Below are 11,722 nucleotides of genomic sequence, written 5' to 3'. Positions count from 1 at the left end.
ATCGTTCTCAAAAGTAACTCGTTTACCCTTGTTAGATTTATCCACCAGAGACCTTTTTTTCTGATTCTTTGGATGTAGTTTTATAGCATTATCAATTACCTCATTTTTCCTATTTTCCATATCTTCTTTTGACACTAAGTAAAAACTACTGACAACTTTCATGATATCATTCTCAATGAAATGAATGCCTCCCAACCTAATTGAACAACTTTCAATGAAATTCTGCCAAACAAAATATCATATGTCAATAAAAAACAAAGTTAAAAAATATAGCGAGACACTTTCAAAAATGCAAAATACCAATATAAATAACAATACTTACGATGTTTTGTGTCATCTCATTTACGATTTGACTACACAACTTTCTAGATACCTCTCTCGTGTCATACAATGAATATGATAGTTGGTATTTAACCCTTTCATGTGACTTGGGAGCTTTTGTAAGTACGTAAACAACTTCAGTGTCCGGTACCGAACACATATCTATGACTCTTCCCATCACCTAAAAAATTCCATTATCATTCGGTATATCGATATATAGATATATATTCACATTTGTGCTTTCTCTTTCTTTCACATACCACATTCTTGATGGAAATTTCACCTCTTTCGAATTCTTCCAGTCTGAAATCATCTTCTTATCACTTGAGGCACTTGAAAGATTTGTAGTCATGAGCTCAGGTGGAGTACATTCACCAATGTTTATTTTAGATGCACCTTTATGAGTCTTTGGTCCAGAAAGATTCACTGAAATTCTCTTTGATGCCATTTTCCTCAAAAATAGAAACACATAAATTAGTAAATAATAAAAACATATTAACTTAAATTAACAACAAAACTATATCGTAAATTTTAATCAACAATCGCCCCACCACCGCCGCTCATATTCCAAAAGGACATGCATTAACATTCCAGTATAAAAAAAGTAAATCACGAATAAAACATTTTTCTTAGGCGCCCTCACCCAACGCCCCCCCGCGCACGGCATGAGCGCCCTCACCCACTCACCCCCCCAAGCATCCCAACCCCCCCACCCTGGCGGCTCGCGCGCCCTCACCCGCCCCACCCCCCAGGCGCCCCGGCCCAACCCCCACAACCCTCCTCGGCCCGATCGCCCTCACCCGCCCACCCCAACCCTCCCTACTCCCCCCCCACCCCCACCCACCCACCCGGACGGCCCAGGCGCCCTCACTCGCCACACCCTGCTCGGTGCCCTCACCCACCCGCCTGCCCACCTCACCCCGTCCAGCGCCTTATCCCGCCCCACCTCTCCAGGCACCCTCACCCGCCCACCCCACCCCTCCGGGCACCCTCCCTACCTCGCCCCCAACCTGCCCGACCCCCACCCCCTCACCCGCCCGCCCTCCACCCCCTCACCTGCCCTCCCTAACCCTCCCGGCGCCGTCACCCCTCAGGGCGCCCTCGCCCGCCCCACCCCTTCGGGTGCTCTCACCCGCCCCCCGCCCCCCGCCCTCACCCACAGGCCCGCCTCACTCGAACCCCCCTCCGCCCGGACGCCCACCCACCCTCCCTCGGCCCCACGAGCGAGGCTCATGCAGGGGCCACCTGGGCCGCTCACGCCCCCCCGGCAAGCGCAGGGCGATTCCGGGAATCGCCCTGCTTGTCGGGCGGGGGCGTGGGCGGCCCGGGTGGCGCCCTCGTGCAGGGGCCACCCGGGTCGCCCGTGCCCCCGCCCGGCAGGGAGGGCGATTCCCGGAATCGCCCTGCCTGCCGGGAGGGGGCGGGGCGGCCCGGGCGACGCCTGCATGAGGGCGCTCTGCCTTATGCAGGCGCCACTTGGGGCACCCACGGCCCTGCCTGACGGGAGGGGGCGCAGGTGGCCCGGGTGGCGCCTGCACGAGCCCCGCTCGTGGGGCCGAGGGAGGGTGTGTGGGGTCGAGGGCGGAGGGTGGGTGGGTGGGCACCCGTGCAGAGGGGGGTTCGGGTGAGGCCGGCGGGTAGGTGAGGGCGTTGAGCGGGGGGGCGGGTGAGGGCGCCCGAAGGGGTGGGGCGGGCTGGCGGGCGAGGGCGCCCGTGCCGGGCGAGCGGGTGAGGGCGCCCGTGGGTGGGTGGGGCGGGCGGGTGAGGGCGCTCGGGCCGGGCGGGCAGGTGGGTGAGGGGGGGGTGGGTGGGTGGGGTGGGCAGGTGAGGGGGGCGGGGTGGTTGGGGTGCCCGGAGGGGTGGGGTGGTCGGTTGAGGGCACCGGGAAGGGTGGCGGGTGAGGGCGCCCGGGCCGGGCGGGCGAGTGAGGGGGGCGTCGGTCGGTCGCCCGGAGGGGTGGGGCGGGCGGGTGAGGACGCCCGAGCCGGGAAGGCTGGTGAAGTGGGGTGCGTGGGGTGGCTGGGTGAGGGCGCCCGAGCTGGGCGAGTGGGTGAGGGGGGGGGGGGCTGGTAGGGCGCCCAGAGGGGCCGGGCGGGCGGGCGGGTGAGGGGGGTTGGCCGCACCCACAGGTATTAAGCAAATGAGGTTGACCGGGCCCACCATGATCACGATGGATGTACTTGTTATTTTGGCTCAGGAAAATTATTAATTTAAAAAAAAAATCATTTTTCATTAAACTAATTTAATATAAAAGTTTTGAAGGAAAAAAATTTAACTTACCTTTTAATTGCGAGAATTCTTCATTGAATATGTTGTTGACAGCGATTGTTGTTGATAGTGATTTAGCTGCTCCACAAATTCACGAGGTTTTCAACGATTTTCAGAAAGCCTGGATGTGATGTGAGTAATAGTGATAATGAAATTTTAATATGTAAGTGAAGTTACGGAGATGTTTTACTGTACGGTTAATATGGGATAATTTGTTTTACAATATTATAAAGTGAATATTATAGATTTGTTTTACAATGGGTTGAATGTGGGATGATTTGTTTTAAAATATTATAAAGTGAATATTGTAGTATTGGAAAGTGAATATTAATGGTTTAGCTATTATAATAATTAATGTAGAAGTTGTAGTGTACAATTTTAATTATGATTTCATAAAAAAAATTAGTTTACATTTTTCAATAAATTGTAGAACAAAGTAATGAAGGTAAATAAATTTAACAGACTTTTTGGAGGGAAATATTTTTGTGAAACTTTTTGGAGAGAAATATTTTCGCGAAACTTTTTGGAGGGAAATATTTTCGCGAAATTTTTTGGAGGGAAAATTTCATTCTTTAAGCTATATAATATCTTTAGGAGACTCTCCATTTGTATCATTCAACATCTTCTATTTGAAAGGGATGGATTGTTCTAATAGTGAAGTTTCGATTTATACACCATCAACTTCTTCATTGCATAACAACTCTATTCATATTGATGAATATAGCGGGAATTATTCCACTATGAATAGAAATTCAATTCTTCCACTTAGTCCTGGTTCTAAGGACTATGAGAGTAGCACTGATGAAAGAGGGGATGGAGAATTTCAAATAAATAAGGAGTCACAGATTCCACTTAGTCCTACTTCTAAGGACTATGAAAGCCACAGTGATGAAGAGCATAATGGTGAAGTTCAAAATAACGGAATGCCACGATGTCCACTTAGTCCTAATTCTAAGGACTATGACAGCAACAGTTTTGAAGAGCATGATGGTGAAGTTCAAAATAATGGAGGTTCACGGTGTCCACTTAGTCCTAATTCTGAGGACTATGAGAGCAACAGTTTTGAAGAGCATGATGGTGAAGTTCAAAGGAATGGAGTGTCATGGTGTCCACTTATTCCTAATTCCGAGGACTATGAGAGCAGCAGTTTTGAAGAGCATAATGGTGAAGTTCAAAAGAAGGGAGTGTCATGGTGTCCACTTAGTCCTAATTCTGAGGACTCTGAGAGCAACAATTTTGAAGAGCATGATGGTGAAGTTCAAAAGAATGGAGTGTCATAGTGTCCACTTAGTCCTAATTCTAAGGACTATGAGAGCAGCAATTTTGAAGCACATGATGGCAAATTTCAAAAGAATGGAGTGTCACGGTGTCCACTTAGTCCTAATTCTGAAGACTATGAGAGCAGCAGTGATGAAAAGCATGATGTTGATTTTCAAAAGTATGGAGTGTCAAAGTGTCCACTTAGTCCTAATTCTAAGGACTATGAGAGCAGTAGTGATGAAAAGCATGATGTTGATTTTCAAAATTATGGAGTGTCACGTGTCCAGTTAGTCCAAATTCTAAGGACTATGAGAGCAACAGTGATGAAGAGTGGGATGATGCATTTTAAAAGATTGGAGTACCACAGTGTCCACTTAGTCCTAATTCTGCGGGCTATGAGAGCAATAGTTATGAAGAGCGTGATGATGAATTTCAAAAGAATGGAGTGTCACTGTGTCGTCTTAGTCCTAATCCTAAGGACTATGAGAGCAGCAGTGATGAAGGATAGGATGATGCACTTAGTCCTAATTCTAATGAGTATAAAGGTAGCAGTGACAAAGGATGGGATGTAGCATCTTCAATAAGTAAACAGTCACATTTTCAACGTAGTCCTAATTCTATGGACTATGAGAGTAGCACTGGAAATGCATATGAGGAAGAATATCCATTAAACATCGAGTCAGATTTTCCATTCAGTCCGAATTCTAAGGACTACGACAGTAGCACCGAAGAAGCGGAAGATGAAGAATATCCTCCAAGTCAATATTTGAAAGCAGAGCTGATCATAGTGCGGATAACATTCCTCTTAATGATGATGAAAAGCTTTATACAAATGATGATCAAATGATGGAGATGTTGCCAAGAAATATTGTATCAAGGAGTAGGAGCAGACCTTTTCGTATCAATGCAAGTTGTTCTAGTTGTACAAGGGGTAGAGCAGAATATCTGACGAGAAGAAGTTCTATCAGTGCTCTCATTTCAAGTGAATGTTGCCAAAAAGATTGCTTGAAACATATGGATTTCAAATTTGCATTAGAAAGCAGGAAGAGATATTTGTCAATGAATAAAAGCATGCAAAATTCATATTTAGTTGGGTGCATGCAATCTACATTGTCAGGTTATGATTATCATATTGGGACCTTTTTTATCTGTAGAAAAGGTTTCAAAATGTTTCATTCGATTGGGAATTTTCGTCTCTCGAGAATTCAAGAAAATTTGGAAAAGGATCCCACATTTTATTCAGAAGTACGTCATAAAAGACAGTTTGGTCCATTATCAAATACTGCAATGTCATGGATGAAAGATTCCTTTTCAAAGCATGGAGAGTGTATGCCAAATAGAGAGACAATACATATTCCAGATAATTTTTCAAGATGAGAAATCTACAACTTATACAAAGAATATGCAGAAGGTGTCGAGGGACATGGCCAGTTTATTACATATCAATATTTTGTGAAGGTATGTAAGAAAGAATTCAACAATGTTCGTATTCCTAAGAAGACAAGGATGGGGATTTGCAGTACATGTGCTTCTCTTAAATAAAAAAGGGACAAATGTGAAGGCTCAGAAAGAGGTAAGCGTTCATAACTTTAACTTTTAAAATTGTATAGTCATCAACTATGAAAACAGATTTCTTAATGAATCTCTTTTATGTTGTGTAGATTTAATTGTCAAACAACTTTAGGAGCATTGCGAACAACAACAAAAACGGAAGGAAGAAGTTGTACAAGCATTGAAAGAAGTGTTATGATAATGCGAATAAATATTTGGGTTTGATAATTGATGGTATGGACCAGAAGAAAACACTTTTACCACATTTTGTTCGCACACCCAAACATTTACAGGAGGAAAACTTTATTCAATTTCACTTGGTTGATTGTATGGTCTTCAATGGGAAAATGTTGCCAAGGGTGTACTTCACAACTCCAAATATTCATAATTATGCAAATCTGACCATAACCATAATTCATGATGTGATTTCTCATTGGTCTGGTAATCTTCCTGAAGTTTTGTATCTACAATTGGACAACACTTGCCGTGAAAACAAAAATCAGGTTGTTTTTGGATACCTAAACATGCTTGTTGAATTGGGAATTTTTCAAAAGGTAAAGGTTGGTTTCCTTCTTGTTGGGCACACTCATGACCATATTGATCAGATGTTCAATCATTTTTCAGTCACATTGAGGAGGAAGGAAGTTGGGAGCTTGCCATCACTAATTGAATGTATTAAGAAATCATACATGCCAGAGCCTACTTTTGATGTGTTGGAAGAAATTGTTGACATGCGAAGGTTTTTCTGGGATCATATGGTGAGGGGAAATGCATTTAAAAACTTAATGACATTAGCTTCCAACGACAATTTCGTATCAAAAAAAATGATGGGAAAACACTAATATGGGGCAAGAAGTATTCAACTACTACAGAATGGGCACCGTCATTAGGATTGCAATTTTTGAAGTTCATTCCAGATCATCCAATATTTGCATCAAAAATATTGTTATTACAATGAGTTGGTGAAGTTCAGAATGCACGTAGACAGAACAGGGCTATAAATTATTCTGATTGTCTGGAAGAAATTAAAAAATGTATTAGATATACATATGAGTACTTTGACATTGCTGATTTAGTTTGGTGGGAGTCGTTTTTCAATAATCAAAGTGATATCATTTCGACAACAATAAATGAAGATATACCTTTGAAAAATCCATTTATTTGGCCACAAAATGTGTCGAATGAACATGAGGAAGTAAACATTGTTGAACAACAACAATCTCAAGGTATTATTAATTCTTCACAGGCAGCGGAAAGAGAGATGTATATTGGTTCCAGAAGATCTTGTGCACAAAGTGAAGCCATGGAAGACCTTTATAGGGGTTCAGTACATGATATTAAGGAGGGTTTCATGATTGTAGTGCTAGCAGATGGAGATCCCAATGGCTATCCATTTTGGGTTGCTAAAGTTCTAAAGGTCTTTACAGAAAATGAGGATGTTACAAGTGTTGAGGTACATTGGTATGCCACAAATACACACCCATTCAATGATGTGTATAAGCCAGGGATGGTAGTTGACAAAAAAAATGGCGAAAAAAGAAAAAGAAAGGGTACAAATGTAAATCGCCGCCGCACAGACATATTAAAATTGGAGGATGTAGACATACTTGTTTATGACTTCAATTTAACAAAGATAGGAACTCTTCACTTCAAGACGATAGAGATTCTAAAAAGGTTGTTACCAGAAGGAACAGTGTTGACATGGGAGTCACCTGAAACCAGTCATAGATCTAGAAGAATTTTGAAACCTGAAATGTTGGGCATGCATGTGGACTCAGATGGGGCACTAGTTGATGAAAGAGAGGAATATGGAACATCTTCGTCAGCATCCAGTCACTCATCTGAAGATGTGAATTCCGATGGTGTGCCAGAAAACATGAGTGATTTTGAATAATTGTTTAAGACAATTTATATAACTTATGTATGCATCGTATCTTCAAATTTAATAAATGTTTTCCATATGGTGTTAGATGAGAAGTTATGAGGCATTTTTATGTTGTTGGATTATATGTCTTAATTATGATAAATTTTATTATTTAAAATATCTACAAAGCAATATTAAATTAGAGATATAAGATATGTTTTATTCAATATACAAATAATGACTTTTGAATGCATTTAGTGATGTAATTTGTTCATAATGTCATGGTTTTTTAATTTTATAGTTGAAAAATTTTCAATTTTTTTTGTATCTAGCATGTTATGGTTGAAAACATGTTAAATTTATACTTAGGAAAGAAAAATGATATTCTACCAAAAACATTAGTGTGTTTTTCCCACATAAACAACTTTGTTTGACACATAAAAATTTGGTTTTATTAGCATTTTTTTTAAATTTTGAAAATTGACCCTAAAAAAAAATCATTGTTCTAGTGTCATCACTTTCATTTTGAAGCTATATTTTGCACGAAAATTTCATAGTAAATTTTGTAGTCACTGCCAATTTTAAAACATATTCAAAATTGATGCCTAGAAAATAAAAACATCGTTCCAGTATACACACTTTTCGTTTTGAACACTGTTTTTGATGTTTTTTTTTGGGTTTTTTGGCCAGAGTTCCCGTTTTGAGTTTATAGTTCCCGTTTCAAAGTTTACATTGTTTGTGGCTTAGTGAATTAGTATTAAGGCTAATTTAAACTTTATGTCAATTTATCATTACTTATTCAACTTGGAATGCATTATATGAGAGTAACCATTAACAAACCATAATAAAAACCATATGAATCAACACAAGCACACACATCATGAGAATCATACACATGACACAAAGGTTTAACGTGGAAACCCTTCTAGGAGAAAAACCACAAAATCTTGTCTTATTATTGATGTAACAATAAGAGCACCTACTCTATTACATCAAATTTTGTTTGTGAGCCACCACTCACAGGAAGAACCAACTCCCTTTGATTGTTTACTAGCACTAACTAGCGGGAAGTACCAACTCCCTCCTTTTGTAGACACCTAATCAGTGTACCAGAAGTACCATTTGAAGCACCAACTTCCTAGATTTGTTGTCAGTACCAACTTGCAGCTCCTTGGATCTATGCACGCACCAACTTGCAAGAGGCACCAACCCATAATCTTTCTTCAGACACCCGCTAAGAGGAGGCACCAACTTCCTATATGCAGGCTCCAATCCACACTCAATAAGGAACTAATTTTCACTATATATGGGAGCCTCTCTACTTGATATGAAATATGTTCTCCTTAGAAGCCTTCATTTTTCAATCCTCTATTTTACTCAATAACAGTCACTCATACACAACCCCACAACACTCTATCCACGTTGCAACATTACACATTCTCACACAGAGCTTTCAACTCTCAACCCTCTACTTCTACATTGGAACTCTCAACCTCCTCTAAATAGTCCACACACACTTAACCCTCTTTCATCAATGTGCACACACATATTCCTCCACATATCTCTATAATAACAATGTTGTTTCCCCCAATATTGCACAATGAAAATATTTGGTTTTGTTTCTTTGCTGCATAATGTCCGATGCATTCTCTATTGTCCTACTGATGTCTGAGTGTGTACTTCAACATGACACTCCATCCTATTGTTTCATCAAAGTGCAGGCCCACTGAAACTACATTAAACACTAATAATGGGCATTTGAGTGTTCCCATTTTGAGAAATAAATCCTCACTCAACCTGCACACTTCATCAAGTCTTTGTTCTTTAGATGAACAAATATTCTATCCCCAAGGCTCTTTAATGCTCATGCCAGACACTCTGTTCCCTTTCTTATCTCAAACTCCTACTTTTTGTAGCGTCCACTATAAGGTAAATCCATCTACAACATGCCATTAGAGTCCTTAGAGTTCATACTGTACATTTGGATATGACTTTCTTGGCCTGTGAACAAAGCTTCTGCACCTAGCCATATTTTCCATTTAATTCTCCTTATTGTGTAAGGAAGCTCAAGCATGGTTGTTCTAGAGTCAAGCAGTTCTTTAAAATTGTCATTAAACAAATGGAACCAACTCTTACTCAAATAATGACTCATCTTCATGCCCGAAGGTGCTACACTCTTAACCAGCTTTCGACTCATCCACAATTGTAGCACATTACCAACTTGCCGTAACAATCAATATGGAGGAATATTGCCACATAGCTGCCTACTCATTCCATCCATTAAACATATGACCAACACTTTCCCATAGTGCCCTTGGTAGTGTAAAAATTCCCAAAGGCCTAAGATCACCAAAAGGCACAGTAATTCCACATAACCACATTCACTGGGGACCCATTCAATATATGCCACCACTAGTTGAAATCCCATATACATGGATCCCCATAACGTTTATAAGTATCATTCGTTAGGACTTACAAGCTTGAAAGATTCTAGTCTTGGCCCACTTGGTGTTAGCACCCTTTTCTGGGAACCTTTATCTATTCTCCTTCAAAGGACCATGTGATATGATATACGACTAGGCCTCAGGGCACTAGACCTCTTTGTCGACCTGTGGGGGGTAAATTTTCCTTGTTATTTACGTAAGGCCCTTAGTAAAAAAACACTCAAAACTATGGAAGAACTGTCACTGACCCCCACTCAAATGAATACACCCTTGTTGAGTTAGAGCCCACATTACTGCATGCTCGTAATCCTTTTTAAATGCATTAAATTCACCTTATGGGCTTTCAAGCTTCGTGCGAGCTTCCGGCTTGGCCCACACAATCTGGCATCAACACACCAATTTGAAAAACTTGTATGCACCATTACAATGCCTTAAAACCATTCCCTGGTGGATTTACCTTTTTTTCACCTATTGGTCCTACCTATGTTGCTATTGAGTTGGAGCCTGGTTGCCCTAGTGCCTGTAACGTTTTATAAAATGAATTGTCTCTACCTTACACAATTTTGGGCTTCCAGGCTTGGCCTACTTGTATGCTCTACTAATAATGTCTGCTTATATTCCTCTTTCCTTAAGGTTTCGGATTTGGCCCAAACTCTACCAATCAACCTTTAAATACCTCTGTATTTTGTATTCTATAGGCCTCCACTTTTCATCCCCACTACAAAGCCCGACTCCTAATTTAGGAAGCTTCTGGGAATTTTCTTGTTTCAAGATCCATTAATTATTTTCCCCTGCTAGCCCAAATCCTAATTTCCCACGCCCCTTGTTAATAAACTTACGGGATTCATTCCTTCTAGGGTTCTGGAATTTTGGGCTTCTAGGCACTATCCCGCTACCCCAAGTCAATACCATTCCTGGGTCTCTTTTAAGTATACCTTTTGGCTTTTAAAATTTTGAGCTTTCAGGTTTTTGGACCTTCGGAGGTTTTGGTCTTCCCACGTCCCCAAATCACTGTAATCCCATATACTTTTTAAATAAACTTCAAGGCTTCTGCGCTTCTGAGCTTCCTGGGTTTTAAGGATTTCTCCTACATAATTTAGCCTTAACTTTGACTGACCATAAATTTCGATCTAGAGGGTCATTTGTAGACTTCCACATACTCTTGGAAAGATATTTCCAAGATATTTCTAACTATTTCATTCCTAAGATAATTTGAGAAAGTCTCCTGATGCAGTAATGCCTCCAAATCCCGAGACTCCCAACCATCATAGTCATCATTTTATAGCTTATTCAATAAGTCTGCTACTATGATGATTCTCTACAAGAGATCTCAACAACCATGGGACTACCCCTTAGCTTGACACATCACACACATCAATGCTAACATTAGCTACAACCAATATTCATGCTAGTTTCATTGACACCAATTCCAACACTCTTGCCAACTATTAGACAACGAAAACTACCCAACACATCTCCCAATATGACTGTTGGCATCAATTACAACACACTTGATGCCACTAGCCATCCAGGCTATTCCAATTGTCTAACAATATCCCCCTTTGGAATTGATGGAAACACCTCATCACTTGTCCACATTGATGGCCAATCCTCATGTTGCTTCCCCACTTCTCCTTGCGTGAGCCACCAACGTATTTCTCTCCTCTGCATGGGCCATCACAATTTTCTCTCCTATAATTATCTCTCTCTTTGGCATCAATTGAAAAATTATATAAGATGCTTCTTCTCCTTCTTGCAATCAATGATTGAGGGTTTGGTTGTTGATGTGCAATCTACTTATGCAAACTTCTCTTCTCAAGGTTGATATCTTCATGATGGGACACTTGAAGTATGTCATCGATGCACGAATACAAACATCATAAACACATACATTTGCAAGAATTAGACATTAGTAAATCATGTCTTTGAGTCTTCTTGTAGCTACTGCTGCTCTAAGTTTTGGACGTATGTGATATGCTCCCTCTGAACATATACTACCCCTACTTTAACTTTC

The sequence above is a fragment of the Pinus tabuliformis genome, chromosome 1_1 (genome assembly GCF_031772625.1).
Source record: "Pinus tabuliformis cultivar Carrire ecotype Pingquan chromosome 1_1, CPIR1, whole genome shotgun sequence".
NCBI lineage: Eukaryota > Viridiplantae > Streptophyta > Pinopsida > Pinales > Pinaceae > Pinus > Pinus tabuliformis.
This window is presented reverse-complemented; position numbering follows the sequence as displayed.